Genomic DNA, 14,541 nt, shown 5'->3' with positions numbered 1-14,541 from the left:
CCCAGGTATACAACACACATGCATCCGGCCTTCCACATGATGAAAAATAAAATGTGATTCATCAGACCAGGTCACCTTCTGCCACTGCTCCATGGTCCAGTTCTGATGCTCACGTGCCCATACCAAGAACACCCCACAAGACCTGATGTTTTGGAGATGCTCTGATCAAGTCGTCTATCCATCACACTTTGGCCGTTGTCAAAGTCGCTCAGATCCTTACGCTTGCCCATTTTTCATGCTTCCAACCAGTGTTGTAGTACTCGAGTCCAAATCGAGTCACGATATTGATGACTCGTGACTCGTCTCTGACTAGAACACTAAAGACTCGGACTCGAGCATTGTGTGTGGACTTGGAGGAGAGGACTTGTTACAACTGTTAACTTTTGTGTTCTGCCATTTATGGCACGAGATCACATAGATGTCTTGCCATGTACAGGTTGCGTGTGGGTGAATATATGCGCTCGCATGCAGATTTCCTTTGCTTTCACTCAGAACTGGACACGCACTCTCAAATCTCCCTGCTCTCGTTCAGAGAGTGCGTGTGCCACTCAAAACATGCAAATCTATTATAATGCAAAATAACTCTTTCTGTGTTATTCACACAAATATTCTTCCTCTGTAGGTGTGGTATAGCAAGGGAGAATACCGGAGTTTGAAGAATCATCTCGCCATTTGGTCGTTGCTGCATGGTTAAAGTCTTACTTTAAGAATGATATTCTGATGCTCACTGACAATGTAAGAGACATTAGCAAATCAAATGACAGAAACCATTAACAAAGAACACGTTGCGACTTGTTTAGAACACATAAAGGATTTTTCAGAATCTATGTAGTTGCACACACATAGAAAATTAAAAAATATGTGGAACAAATTCGTGAATAATTATTAAGAGTTATAATTATTACGGGAACTTAAGATCACGTTGGCGTATGTTCATGCGTTTATGATAGGTGCAGTTTTATATAGAGACCAAGACTGGCTCGTGTGATGCCAGTTTATCACAAATGTAGGCTAAAACATTAAGTAACCCCATTGTTAAAAAAAAAAACATCCATCCATGAAAAATCATGTGAATCGCCTGAATTAGAATTAATTTTGATATTATAAATCTAGAGGACAATACCTGAGAATAAATCAATAAACTTCAATAAATAGCTGTTTTTAACAACAATGTTGTTTACAGTAGAAAGTTATTTTTCTGACATCTAATTTGTTATTGCCTTGATTATTGTATAGGCCTATATACAACATTTTGATAGATAGATAGATAGATAGATAGATAGATAGATAGATAGATAGATAGATAGATAGATAGATAGATAGATAGATAGATAGATAGATAAATAAGACAGACATTTAGCCTGTTCTTCATAATATTATCACCTTCAACCTTGTATTTGTGTCTATGCAATGACATCTCTTGTCAAATGTCACTCTTGCCCTGTTCAAACCTAGTATTAAAGGGGTCATGAAATGCTCTTTTTTGACAATTGTATTATCTTCCCTGAGGTCCACTGCTAAAGTTAGTAAAGTTTTTTGCACCAAAACAGTCATAATTTACCATTTATAAAATAAATACCATTGAGGTATGGGGAGGCGTGGTCATGTGTATGTCTGCTGAGAGGGAAAGTGGTATGGCTCGTCACCTGGTTTGTGATTACACCTGTCTCTCATTATAGTGATGGACGAGGGAGACCTGATAAGGCACGCCAGAGCGACACAAGAGTGGTGTGAACTCGTGAACCTGAAAAGTCGACAGTGATAAAGAATCTAAAGAGTGTGCAATGACAAAAAATTGACACTGACCTTGAACCTGTTTCATTGTCTCCTAGCTCCTCCATTGCCCACGATTTCAGAACTATCACAGTGGTGCCGAAACCTGGCTTTGGAGGAGAACTTTGGAGGTACCGCTGGGATAGTTCTGAGTTTGTGGGCAATGGAGGAGTCAGGAGACAATGAAACAGGTTCAAGGTCAGTGTTTATTTTTTTTCTTTAACAAGGCCACATGTCACATTGTCGTGATGTTTTGGCTCCTCGGTGTATATGCAATTAATTGTGATTAATTTAATGAATTAATCTGCATATCATGTAGTTAATTAAAAAATTTAACAATTTTATCGATTTACAGCCGTGATCTTTTAATGTTGCAGATAGAATTGCCAAGTTACCTCAGTTTTATTATAGTAACAAGAACTGTGGTAACTATGGTACTTTCTTTAGAAAACATGGTTACCATGGTAAACAACGTTATGGGTAAGTCCGGTTGCGGTATAAGAGACTACGTATTTATTTGAGCTTGACTCATCTTGGTTTCAAGTTCAAGCGCATGTGTCTGCAACAGATGCGTCCCGTTATTCACTCCTTACTGCAGCCATTCTGTGACCCTGTCGTGACCTCTGAGCTCGTTCAGTGATCTGCTGTCCTACAGTTGAGGTTTGACACGGCCATGTACAGCCACAGGAATGATGAGTTAGCAAATCTGTTGAGATTGGAGGAGATAACCTTCATGTGCTGTGGCTTGGAGAGTAGTTTTGGGAAGAGGGTAGTTGATAAATGAGTGCATGAGGCATGAGAAACCCTTTGAACCCGTATCACTGGAAGCAGCTTTTGATAACATCTCAGTGAACTGCGTGAGAAAGACTGCAGCTCTCACCAACACACACTTCATTACACACTGTTAAACAGCATCCCATACTGCACGCTTCAGTGAACACTCCTCAGCTTCTAAAAAGAATAATAAACAAATAGATAGAAACCATTTTTGGAGGGCTTACTTTTTTGGAGGGTTTAGTTTGTAAAAGTGTCTCAAATGTTTTCTTACTCGTTGAGCAAATCAACTATACACTCATAATTTGATTTGTTTTTCTGTATAAGCATCAGGTGTATTTTAATTACGGCACACACTGCACTACTCCATTGTTCTCCCTCACACCAGTTGTTGTGTTTGTAGTTTGCTGAAGGGTTTGTGAAGGACGTGCTGGCAGGCTCAGGTTCTGGTTCTGGCACGGGAGTGTCACGGATGGTATTGAATGTTTGTTGTTTGAAAGGCTTGTAAGCAGTCCTCCCTGTGTCAGAACAACAAAACACCAAAGCATAGAAGGAAATAAATAAGCTTTCGGTAGCTCAAACACAGCTTTACAGAGCTACAAGCCCAATATCTACCTCGCAAACAGTCATTGGAAGCTGCTAAAGGAGAATGTTAGACAAAACTTCAAATGTCTCGCTCACACCACATTCATTTTTCACTACTGTATATAATATATCATCATAATGCTTTTACTTTTTTCCTGCCTTGTCACTCCCTTGGGTCCTCTCCATATCACTCTCCACCCATACCCTTTTGAATCACCCACTTTTACTCTTTTTAAAGACATAAAATAGCATTCACAACACATTTACAGTTCCAAGAAAAAGCATGTGAACCCTTTGGAATTAGCTGGTATTATTTTGTATTAATTGGTCATACAACGTGATCTCATCTTCATCAAAGTCACAAGAATAGACAAACACAATGTGCTTAAACTATCAACACACAAACAATTATAATCTTTCATGTCTTTATTGAAAACATCCCATTAAACATTCATATTGCTGTTGATAAAGTAAGTGAACGCCATGGGCTAAAGACCACAACAAAAGCTAATTAGAGTCAGGAGTTGGCAAACCTGGCATCCAATTAATGAAATGAGATTGGAGGTGTGGGTTAGAGCTAGTTTTACTAATAAAAAGCACTCAAAAATGTTGAGTTTGCTATTCACAAGACGTGGTCCATACCTCACAAAAAAAAGGTAGATTTCAGAAGACCTACGATCAAGAATTGTTGCTTTGCATAAAGTTTTTTTTTATGGTTAAAGATTTAAACATAAATAATGGCAAAAGCTTAAATATTAAATTCCATTGATCAATATTTACAGAGTAATCCATTCTTTTGTAGAGGTTGGTCTGAATTACAATTCCCACAAATGATTTTGGAGCAAAACAACAAGTCTAAAAAGTAATCTTAGAAATGTGGCAGCATCATTATTTTATATTTACACATAGATAGGTATGTCTATTATGAAAATGTATTGACACCATCACTTGCTTGTTGCATTATATGCCATTGAAGTCCATAAATTGAAGGGTAAAAAAGAAATGTTCCTAATTTTGAGTACCTATAAACTCAACAAACTTTTATTTTGGTCTTGTCATATTTAAGGCCCTATGTGATTAAATCCTAGAGGTAATGAGCTCTTAATGTGGCTCCATTCATAAAATATTTAATTTTACCCATTTTCAATGGCCGAAATCAAAATGTGGTTCATAAATGATTTCTTCTTGTCCCACAAAAAAAGGTCTTAATTACCAATAATGTTGAAACTAGAAATTCTACTTTATTTATTCTCATAAAAACAAATGTCAAAGTATCAAGTTTTGAGAGTCCAAATATGCACTGTTATTAAGAATAAGTGATACACGCGGCCCTTCATTTAGTGTAAAACTTGTATGTTGTTTTTGGTTTTGAGGAATGTACATCTGCAAAGCTCTTTAATGCATCATTAGGGCTCCAAGCACCAAACATTCAGAAATACTATTGCAGTTCTATTGATTTCCTTATTATACTTGTTCTGTCCTAAAAGTGTCTGGGCATCAGAGACCGTAAGTTTAGAGATCCCCAGCTTGGTGGGATCTCTTACACTGAAGAAGGGACTGCCACCTAAAACCAAATCTTGGTTTTAGTATCTTGTCTTTTACAATAAGAACTGGAAAGTAAACTTTGACTTCATGTTGACGTCAAAACCCATATAAGCAATGATTAATTGTATCTACTCTTAATTAATATGTTGCTGTTGCTGAACCAAAACAAAACTCTGTTCCTCACATCCTTCATTCAATTGTCAGGTTAAAGACATATCTACCACATCCACATTCCTTGCTGTCATCAACATCTTCTCATGTGAGCAGCTGGTACACAAAGTCAAGAGTAGACCGTCTGTAATTTAGCAGTGCGATATGCGCAAAGACCTCTGGATAGAACTGCACTTCTGAAGTTTTAAAGTCCCCAGGAGCGTCATCATTAACGAATCCCTTTAATCGTAAACTTCTGAAAGCAGCACACTGCAAATAGAAATTCCACATGAAGAGCCGTCTAGTGCTAACAAAACATGGGCCGCAGATTAAAGAGGCCCTCTCTCTTCCTCTTATTCTCTTCTCTTCTTTCCCTTTTCTATTACCTTTACCCGAGGGAAGCATACTTGCCTTATCATTCGAGGTGGACCACCCAGGGAAAATGACTCAGGTCTCACCTTTGTGCTTGTGTGTGTGTGTGTGTGTGTGTTAGAGCTTTTCAGCTCAGCACTGGCTTATCAACATCTATGCAGGTCTATACATGTGTGAACACTGTATTAGTGTGTGTGTGTGTGTGTGTGTGTGTGTGTGTGTGTGTGTGTGTGTGTGTGTGTGTGAGCGTGTATTTATCACTTTGTGGGGACCAAATGTCCCCTTAAGGATAGTAAAACCCGAAATTTTTGACCTTGTGGGGACATTTTGTCGGTCCCCATGAGGAAAACAGCTTATAAATCATACTAAATTATGTTTTTTGAAAATGTAAAAATGCAGAAAGTTTTCTGTGAGGGTTAGGTTTAGGGGATAGAATATAAAGTTTGTACAGTATAAAAACCATTATGTCTATGGAAAGTCCCCATAAAACATGGAAACACAACGTGTGTGTGTGTGTGTGTGTGTGTGTGTGTGTGTGTGTGTGTGTGTGTGTTTGTGTGTGAGGGAGTGTGTGTTTTAGTAATCTACGGGGATAAACAGCTGTTGAAGCAAACCCAGGCCAAGAAACAAGAAAAAAGACAATAAAGACGACTGCCATGGGTCTTTCTTTCTCCCTCTCCCCTTCTTTTGCCCCCAGGAAATCAAATGTTCCACGTTTGCCGCTTGTTTAGATTGATCCCACTCTGGCCGACTGATAAAGAGCGTATCACCCTGGCCATCTGGACCCTGTTTGGAGAGATTCACCTTAGAAAATCACACGTTCACACAGGGAGAAATAACAGCTGTGAGGCTGCTATGGTTTAGGGGGAAAACACAGGCGGTATCAAGGTGCAGGAGCCTATAAAGGATCAAGCAGACATTTGGGGTTCAGACCAAGGAGGTCTATAATACCAGAGACTATGTAGAGATGTAGCACTTGTATTAAAATGAATGTGAAAAATGGGATGCCCAATATGACGTGTGTAGAAAAAGAAATCCCGCCTTACAGGTAAAAGAGCCAATCACCTTTTAGACTCTCAACTTGAGAAGGTTCTTATGCATTAGCTGGACCATTGTGTTTTTGAAAATTGCATTTTTAGCGTGATCTGAAATAAAGAAGCACAGTATGGTACCTGTGGCAGGGCGGAGGGCGGGGTCATGATTCCGCACACTTGGCCCCTAATCAGGCTAATCAAGCCTCAGAGGATAAAGGCCAACTGGAAGCTTCAGAGAGAGAGAGAGAGATTTACGGACAGCTGTCTGACACATTTGAGTGTTTGTCTTTTTGTTTCAGTTTTATATTAAACTATTATTTATATTGTCTTGCCAGTTCTCGCCTCCTCCTTTCCTTTAATCCCTTTACACTGGTGCCGAAATCCGGTAAGGAGGAGTAGTAGCCATAGTAGAGTCTTCGCCACTACCATCCACCCCAACGGAGAAGCCGGGACCATTCGCCGGAGGAGGGGAGGAGGGGCTCCCAAACAACCGCCTGGAGTGGTTACAGCTGCCAGGGGCGGGGGAGATCCCTACCTCCCTCCAAAAATGTGGCGGGGCATTCTGTCTGCCTGGGGCCGGAGGTCTGCCTACAATCCGTCCAGGGAGGTGTGGCTGTAGACCATAAGAGGGTGCAGGAGTGGCCGAGGACCAAACTATGGCGTATCGGAGAACCGGCGAGTAAGTGTTTTTTTTCCGCTCTCTCTCCTCCACTGCCGCTCTGTGTTGGCCTTTCCCTCTCTTTTTAAAAGGTTTTGTTCATGTGGAACGATTGTAGGTGCCACACTTTTTTTTGTTTCCCTCCCCTTGTCCCCTCCCTCATTCAGGTAGATGGGGATGACCTTCCGGCGGATGGTGCGGAAGGCATGCCCCTCCCCAGGGAAAGAGGAGGGGATGTACGTCATGCCGGGGGCTTGTGGCAGGGCGGAGGGCGGGGCCGGGTCATGATTCTGCACACCTGGCCCCTAATCAGGCTAATCAAGCCTCAGAGAGGGATAAAGGCCGACTGGAAGCTCCTGTGCGAGAGAGAGATTTACGGACAGCTGTCTGACACCTGTGTGTGTGTTTGGCACTTTGGTTCAGTTCGTAATTAAAGTATTATTTATATTGTCTAGCCGTTTCTCGCCTCCTCCTTTCCATTAATCCCTTTACAGTACCATTGTTGACAGATTTTACTGCTCTTTTTCTCCCTAATTTGGCACACCCAATTCTCAATGTGCTCTTATTCCTCGTGGTGGTGCAATGACTCTCCTTGATTTAGTGGCAGAGGATGAATCTCTGTTGCATCAGCTTCTGAGACAGTCAGCCAGTGCATCTTACCATGTGGCTTGCTGAGCACATTACCGTGAAGACCTAGTGTGTATGGAGGCTCACACTATTCACCATGGCATCCACGCACAATCACCGCATGGCCCACCGAGAGCGAGAACCACCATATAGTGACCTTGAAGAAGGTAATCCATGTGACTCAAACTAGCAACCAGGCCAGTTTTTTGCTTTGGAAGCCTGACTGGAGTCACTCAGCATGCCCTGGATTCAAACTTGTGATTCCAGGGGTGGTAGTCAGCATCTTTGCTTGCTTGAGCTTCACAGGCCCATGTTGATTTGAAATATGTTCTTTGATCATAATCTTGAACAATCGCTTTGAAGATTCCAGTCTTGCCCCGTTCAAGTAGATAGGAGCTGTTCTTTCATGCCACTTGTATCCATGGAAAATAGCTGCCCAGAAGCGTTCCAAAGATTGCCGCCGAGTGGACTGACTTGCCTTGAAAGGGACTATTGATATTCACTTGGCTGGCACTACTCACTGGAAAATGTAGTTTGTCACTGGAAAAGCTGCTGAATTAAAAGTCTCGTTACTTTTAGTTAACTACTCCCCAACACTGCTAACCAGTCAAACCTTTGATCTCTTGATCCAGACCTACACTCTCACTGTGAAGCAACCCATTGAGTGCTCTCCCAATCCCAAATTGAAATGGAGTCCTGCAGAGAGTTGGGCCACAAATTCACTTTAACATTTCTTCTTTTTTGGACTCTATGCATCACCTCTGTGCTTAGCATGTAACCTTTATTTCGTCAGGAAGAACCTGACGCAGTCTTCAGGAGAACATCAGGACACAGAGATCACCCACAATGACTCACTCATGCGGTTTATTAATAGGAGCCACAGATGACAGTTTCTTTTTACGACAAAGACAGAGATATTTCCAACCCTTCACCCCAGCCGTCGACTCTTTCGTAAATCAGCTTGAAACCACATGAAAGACTCGCCTCATAACTGTCAGCACTCTTCCTGGAAACATCACCACACAAAGTCTGTTACAGTTCTGGGGTCTGCTGGCATTCAGGTTGTTGTCTCACTGTGTTGCAAAAGAGCATGGATTGGTGTAGTATGACTGGAAGAGCTTCTTAAGTCAAAACATACACTACACAGGTACATGAGCGTAGATGCTTCTTGCTGCACAAGCTCAATTTCACTCATTGTTGTGTTCCAAAATTCAGAGCACAATTAATAATGCAACACAAGTACAGATTCTCATCCCTGGCGCAAGAAGTGGCATTGTGTGGAAACATACTCTACACAAGAATGTAAACGCAGACACTTCTTGCTACATATGCTTGATTTCACATGTCGTTGTGTTCAACTCATAACACAGAACAAGTACTAGGGCTGTCAACAGGGCTGAGAATCTAAATTGACTTTTTTCACCTAAGTATTACTAAAATTCTGATAGAAGATATTATTTCAGTAAGAGGAAAAAAACTTCTAGACACCATTCATTACCAGATTTTTAAATCAACTGTGTTTCCATGGTCCACAAGAGGGTGAAATGAATAAATATAAAACAAATGGCACAGTGTTGTATCTTTATTGCGAAGAACAAACATGATTGTTAACAAAAGTTCAGTTTAATTTTAAACTACAGGGCATAAAATTATCAATGGAAAAGATTTAGCAAGTTCATGTTCTCAAAACATGAGTAAAAAATGAAAACAAGAAAACAAACTCTATGTTAACAGTTTTATGTTAACCTAGTGTTGCACGGTACCACCACAGACTCACCGTGGTAGCGGTATGTTTCTGTATATATTAGCAATCTTGGAATGCTGCTTATTAAATCAGATTTGAGGACCAGAACTAACTGTAGTTTAATTTACATTCAATTTCCCTTTATATATTTGCAGCAAACAGCGCAGGTGAACGTTTCACATACAAGTCAGTCTCGCTGCTAGTTATTTTTTGATTTTGTGTTCCTCCATATTTTGTTTTTGGTGGTGTCACCACATGGAGTTTTGGTGTTAGGATAATAAAAGAAAAAACTTTGTTTTCATGGGTAATGTTGTATTGATGTGAAAGTAGCATGCACTTTCATGTCAGATATTTTCTGTAGAAGTTTGTTTCTTTTTGATTTGCTCACATCAATTCTGTCAAAAGACAGCACATAATTGGGATTTAAACCCAGTATTATGTGTTGCATTTTCTGAAAATCTCAAGCATTTATGGTCACTCTCAATATATATAAATTGCTGTAAGTTAAAGATAAAAATAAATGGCAAACAGATGAAAATAATTAAACTACAAATCTGCGAATGTAAATCTGATTATAATGCTGCTCTCTGCCCTGGACATATGGGTATAAAAGCAGATGGCGTGCACCACTCATTCAGATTTGTGCTGAGGAGCTGAGAGAGAGTCCCGTCCATGTCAGCGGTTGGTAAGAGGGACACAATGCCTCAAGGGAATGTACCAGGGAGGGGCTACTGCCAGGAGCATCAGGTCTGAGAACCAAGTCCGGTTAGGCCAGTATAGCGCAACCATCTGGACTCGTTTCCCATCCTCCCTGACTTTGCACAATATCTGTGCAACGAGGCTCACTGGGGGAAACGTGTACTTGCTCAGCCCCTGAGGCCAGCTGTGTGCCAAGACATCCATGCTGAGGGGAACCTCGAACAGGGAGTACCAAAAGGGGCAATGAGAGGACTTTTGGGAGGCGAAAAGGTCCACTTGTACCTCCCCAAATCTCTCCCAAATCAGCATGGGGTGGAGTCTCCACTCTCCGCGGAGCGTTACCTGTCGTGAGAGTGCATCCACATCACGGTTGAGGACGCCTCAGAGACTTCAACATCTGCTTACTCTTAAGAAAGAGGTAACAAGCGAGTTGTGACATGCGACGTGAGCGTATACTGCCCTGGTATGCCATGGTCGCTGTGTTGTCCGTCCGGAACAACACGTGCTTGCCCTGAATCAATGTCTGAAGCCTCCATAGGGCCAGCAATACTGCCAGCAACTCTAGGCAGTTGATGTGCCATTGTCCAGAGCCCTGATACTGCCTGTCCGTTGCATACGGTGCCCCAGCCTGAATTCAAAGCATCTGTCGTGGCCACGACACGCCTCGAGACCTGCTCTAAGAGAACCCCTGCCCATAGAAATGCCAGATCTGACCAAGGGCTGAAAGTTTGGCAGCACCGTGACGTGATAGTAACACACTGGGTGTCGTGACGCCATGCCCACCTCGGGACTCGAGTCTGTAGCCACTACAAAGACTGCTACCTTCCTCCATCATGGTGTCTGAGTCCAGGTCGGTCAAAATTCTGAATTACAAGGTCCTGTGTGCACATAACTGTATAACTATAATTGAGGATGTGAATGCCCTTCTCCCTCAGCGGGGCCAGGGAAGCCTTTGCGACTTAGAAAGGGAGGACCTTGTACTGGTATTCTCTCTGAGAAAGGGAGGACCTTGTACTGGTATGCTCATGCCTCGAAGGCAAAACGATCAAAGGGTCTGTGTCGAGCAAGGATCGATATGTGAAAGTACGTGTCCTCCAGGTCGATGTCGTACTGATGCCATGATATGCTTCTGCAACATCATCTTGAAGAACGGAAGCCTGTGTAAGGCCTTGTTCAAGGCACGCAGATCCAGAGTTGGGTGCAACACCCCCCACCCCAGGATAAATTAGGGGCTATAGGGGCCCTTGTGTGACTCGGCTAAGTGGACGGGCTCTATTGCACCCTTTGCCTCGCACCACGGTGGAGAGGATGCCACTGAACCTGGGCGGCCGCATGGTGAACTGGATTGTGTAGCCGAGGCAGATCGTCCTGATGAGCCATCGTGACGGGCTGGAAAGCACTAACCAGGCTTCCAGCCTCTGTGCTAATGGCACCAGGGGGATGATGCCAGCTTTCTTTCGATGGAGAACAAGGGAATGTGAGATACTCACGTACTGCTCATTGACCAGAAAAACTTTCAGCACCTGGCCATAATTAAAATCAAAATATGAATTACTACAGTCTTGACCAACTCCAAATAGGTAACGTTTGAAAGCTTAGAAGCTGTATTTTCCAGTACATGTAGGCATTGTAACCAAAACTGAACAAGTGCTTTGAAATTTGCAGACAAATCAGAAATGTTCTGTTTTGATAATCTATCCCAAAAATTGCACTGTAGTTATAATTGAAATCGGTAAAAACATCAAACTGATCAAATAGCCATGTGTCATATTCGTTGGAAAGCTATCAAAGAGTAGAATATAAACAGCCAATAAGTTTAACTATCAGTTATAACTGAGCATGTGTCTTTGACAATTATTTTGGTGTTGCTTGTATGTCACATTTGTGTTTATAACTTCATGAAATTAAACAGAATAAAACACTATTTACAGGAAGTGATTATCTTTCAGTTGAGCACTCACAAGATAATCAGATGCATAGATCATTAGATAATCCACATGAAGCACATTGTTACACATGACCACCAGGAGATGGCGCCAAGTAAATAACACAAGCTCATTCTGTGATATCTAATTACTAAAATCATGTATTCATGTTATCAATCCTTTAGTCATTGTTGTGTTTGCATGTGTAATTATTCTAAATGTATAATTATTATGTTCTGTTTGTTTGGAGAAGTTTTTGGACACTATGATAAATTATTTTTGTAATGCAATAACTTTTTACTGCTTTTGTCGAATGAACACAAAATTGTTCTCAGATACAGTTGACATGTTTGGGAACAAAACAAAAGCAGGTTTTTCAGAGCTATATAATGTAAAAATATGAAAAATAAGAAAAAAATAATTGTTTGGGATTTTTTTAGCAGTTTCTTAGGCTGAGAGTCTCTTAATGTATCTTAATCTGTATCATATCTATATCAAACTATTTAATGCCTTTGATTTCAATGTTAAAATAGGATGCATTTCACCTCCCTTTATTTTATTTATACAAAGTTATATGGTTACTTTTATTGTTTATTTTTATTTGCAATTAGCATTGTTTTCCAGAACAGATCTGCCATCTGTTTTTGTCTCACAGAGCTTTAATTCAACAAGAATTGTTTTGCCATTTTTTATATGGATCTGAGGGGAACACCTACTACGCTAACATCCTGTTGATTGATAGGTACCACTTCCTGTCACATGTCACCCATCATATCATATCTGTCCTCTTCACTATACTCTGTTTCAGACTCTGTAAGGAGAGTAATGGAATCTGAAGTTACACGTGTGTGCTACAAACATCTGGTTAAAAGTGACAGGATCTGTGCCCCATTGCCCAGAATCCTCCTCTGCTTGGTTCCTTTAGAAGAAAGTATGGTTGTTTTTGTAGTTTTTGCCTTAAAATGTTGAAAAGGATGGGCAGTTTATGAAGTATTTGATACACTTCGTCATCAATTTGATTGACACTCTGCTTTATAGACATTGATGCATCTGTCCTTTATCTGGAATGTAGCGTTTTCTAACCCTCTATTCACTATGTCCTCTCTCAGGTTCTTCAGGAACGTGTGGAAAGTTTACAGAGACAGCTGCACGCCATAGAGATGAAGCTGATGAGACGAGAGCTGGAATACCAGGAGCAGGTAAGGTTACAAACAGCTCGGACCCCAGAGTGTGGCCCCTGAAGGGCCGGGAAGAAACCACGTCTCTTCACTGAGTCACTGATATGCCCCTGTGCACATTTTACACATTCCAGGAGATCCGGCTTCAGAACCTAGAGCCTTGGGCCAGGAATCCTGTTTCAGAGGGAATTCTTAATAATAACAGGCCACTTTGACATTGAGTTAAAGAAGGAGAGAGAAAGATCTAATTAGGTGATTAATAGCTGCAGGTTGGTCTTTGGATCTGGTATGTCCTTGAAACCTCTGGTGACCTTCACTGGGCTGCAAAGACAGTTGTGGAGATGTACCCACAGTGGTGAAGGATCTAGAGGAACAGCTGCATTTAATTGACACTATGTATCTCACTGAAGAGCTCCAAAAATGCCTTTTATCTGACTGAGAGTTTATAGATCAGTGGTCAGTTATTAAAGACACAGGACAGACACCTGACAAGTAGATGTTTTCTAGTCGATGATTCTGGGCCCTGTTTTAAGAGTGCTACTTCTTAAGTGTTCTATACAATGAAGTCAGTGACAATGGCCGTAACATTTTTTGTTTCGATTTTTAATTTAAGCAAGTGCAAAGTCATAAGTGGATTTGGAAATTGTACACGCAATGCACAAGTGATATAAATGAAGACAGTATTGGTAGCTAGTGAACAATAGAGATATAGACCATGCGTTATTTTGTTCAGTCTTTAACTGTGTTCTTTCTGAATGGCAGGCATACTTCTATAACACTGTTGGATCTAATTGGATGCTCCTAAATTAAAGGAATGTTCCGGGTTCAATACAAGTGAAGCTCAATTGACATGTGTGGCATAATGTTAATTACCACAAAAATGTATTTCGACTCGTTCCTCCTTTTCTTTAAAAAAGCAAAAATCGAGGTTCCTGTGAGGTCCTTACAATGGAAGTGAATGGGGCCAATTTTTTTAATTTGATAAAAGTACTTGCTTTAATTCTTCTGTTGAAACACATGTATTATTTGAGCTGTAAAGTTGTTTAAATTGGCATTTTTATGGTTGTTTTAGGGTTTGTTGACATTACATCGTCATGGTAACAGAGTTGTAAAATTGGTTATAACTTTACACAGAAGAGGTTTGTAAGTGATTTTATCACAGTAAAATCATGTCCACACACATCTTTATGTCTTGTGTCAATACTTACTGTGTCAAAAAATTGAGTATTTTAACTGTAATTAAATGGCCACATTCACTTCCATTGTAAGTGTCTCACTGTAACCAAGATTTGCATTTGATTTAAATGAAAAGGAGGAACGAGTCAAAATAAATTTTTGTGATCAACATTAAGCCACAAATGCTGAAAAAATCTGCAATATTCCGTTAATATTATCATATTATATTTATAGCATAACCACTATTAAAGTAATGTTAGGTGTATAAACCAAAAAGAAAAACATGTTCAGTTCAGCTGAA

The 14,541-nt window shown here is 40.7% G+C and overlaps 1 pseudogene; it reads left to right on the top strand.

The window, feature by feature from the left end:
* Nucleotides 1–14,541, top strand: part of LOC127652970 (centrosomal protein of 112 kDa-like) — a 288,819-nt pseudogene that overhangs the window by 257,112 nt on the left and 17,166 nt on the right.

This window comes from Xyrauchen texanus, chromosome 12 (assembly GCF_025860055.1).
Source record: "Xyrauchen texanus isolate HMW12.3.18 chromosome 12, RBS_HiC_50CHRs, whole genome shotgun sequence".
NCBI classification, from domain to species: domain Eukaryota; kingdom Metazoa; phylum Chordata; class Actinopteri; order Cypriniformes; family Catostomidae; genus Xyrauchen; species Xyrauchen texanus.
This window is presented reverse-complemented; position numbering and strand designations above follow the sequence as displayed.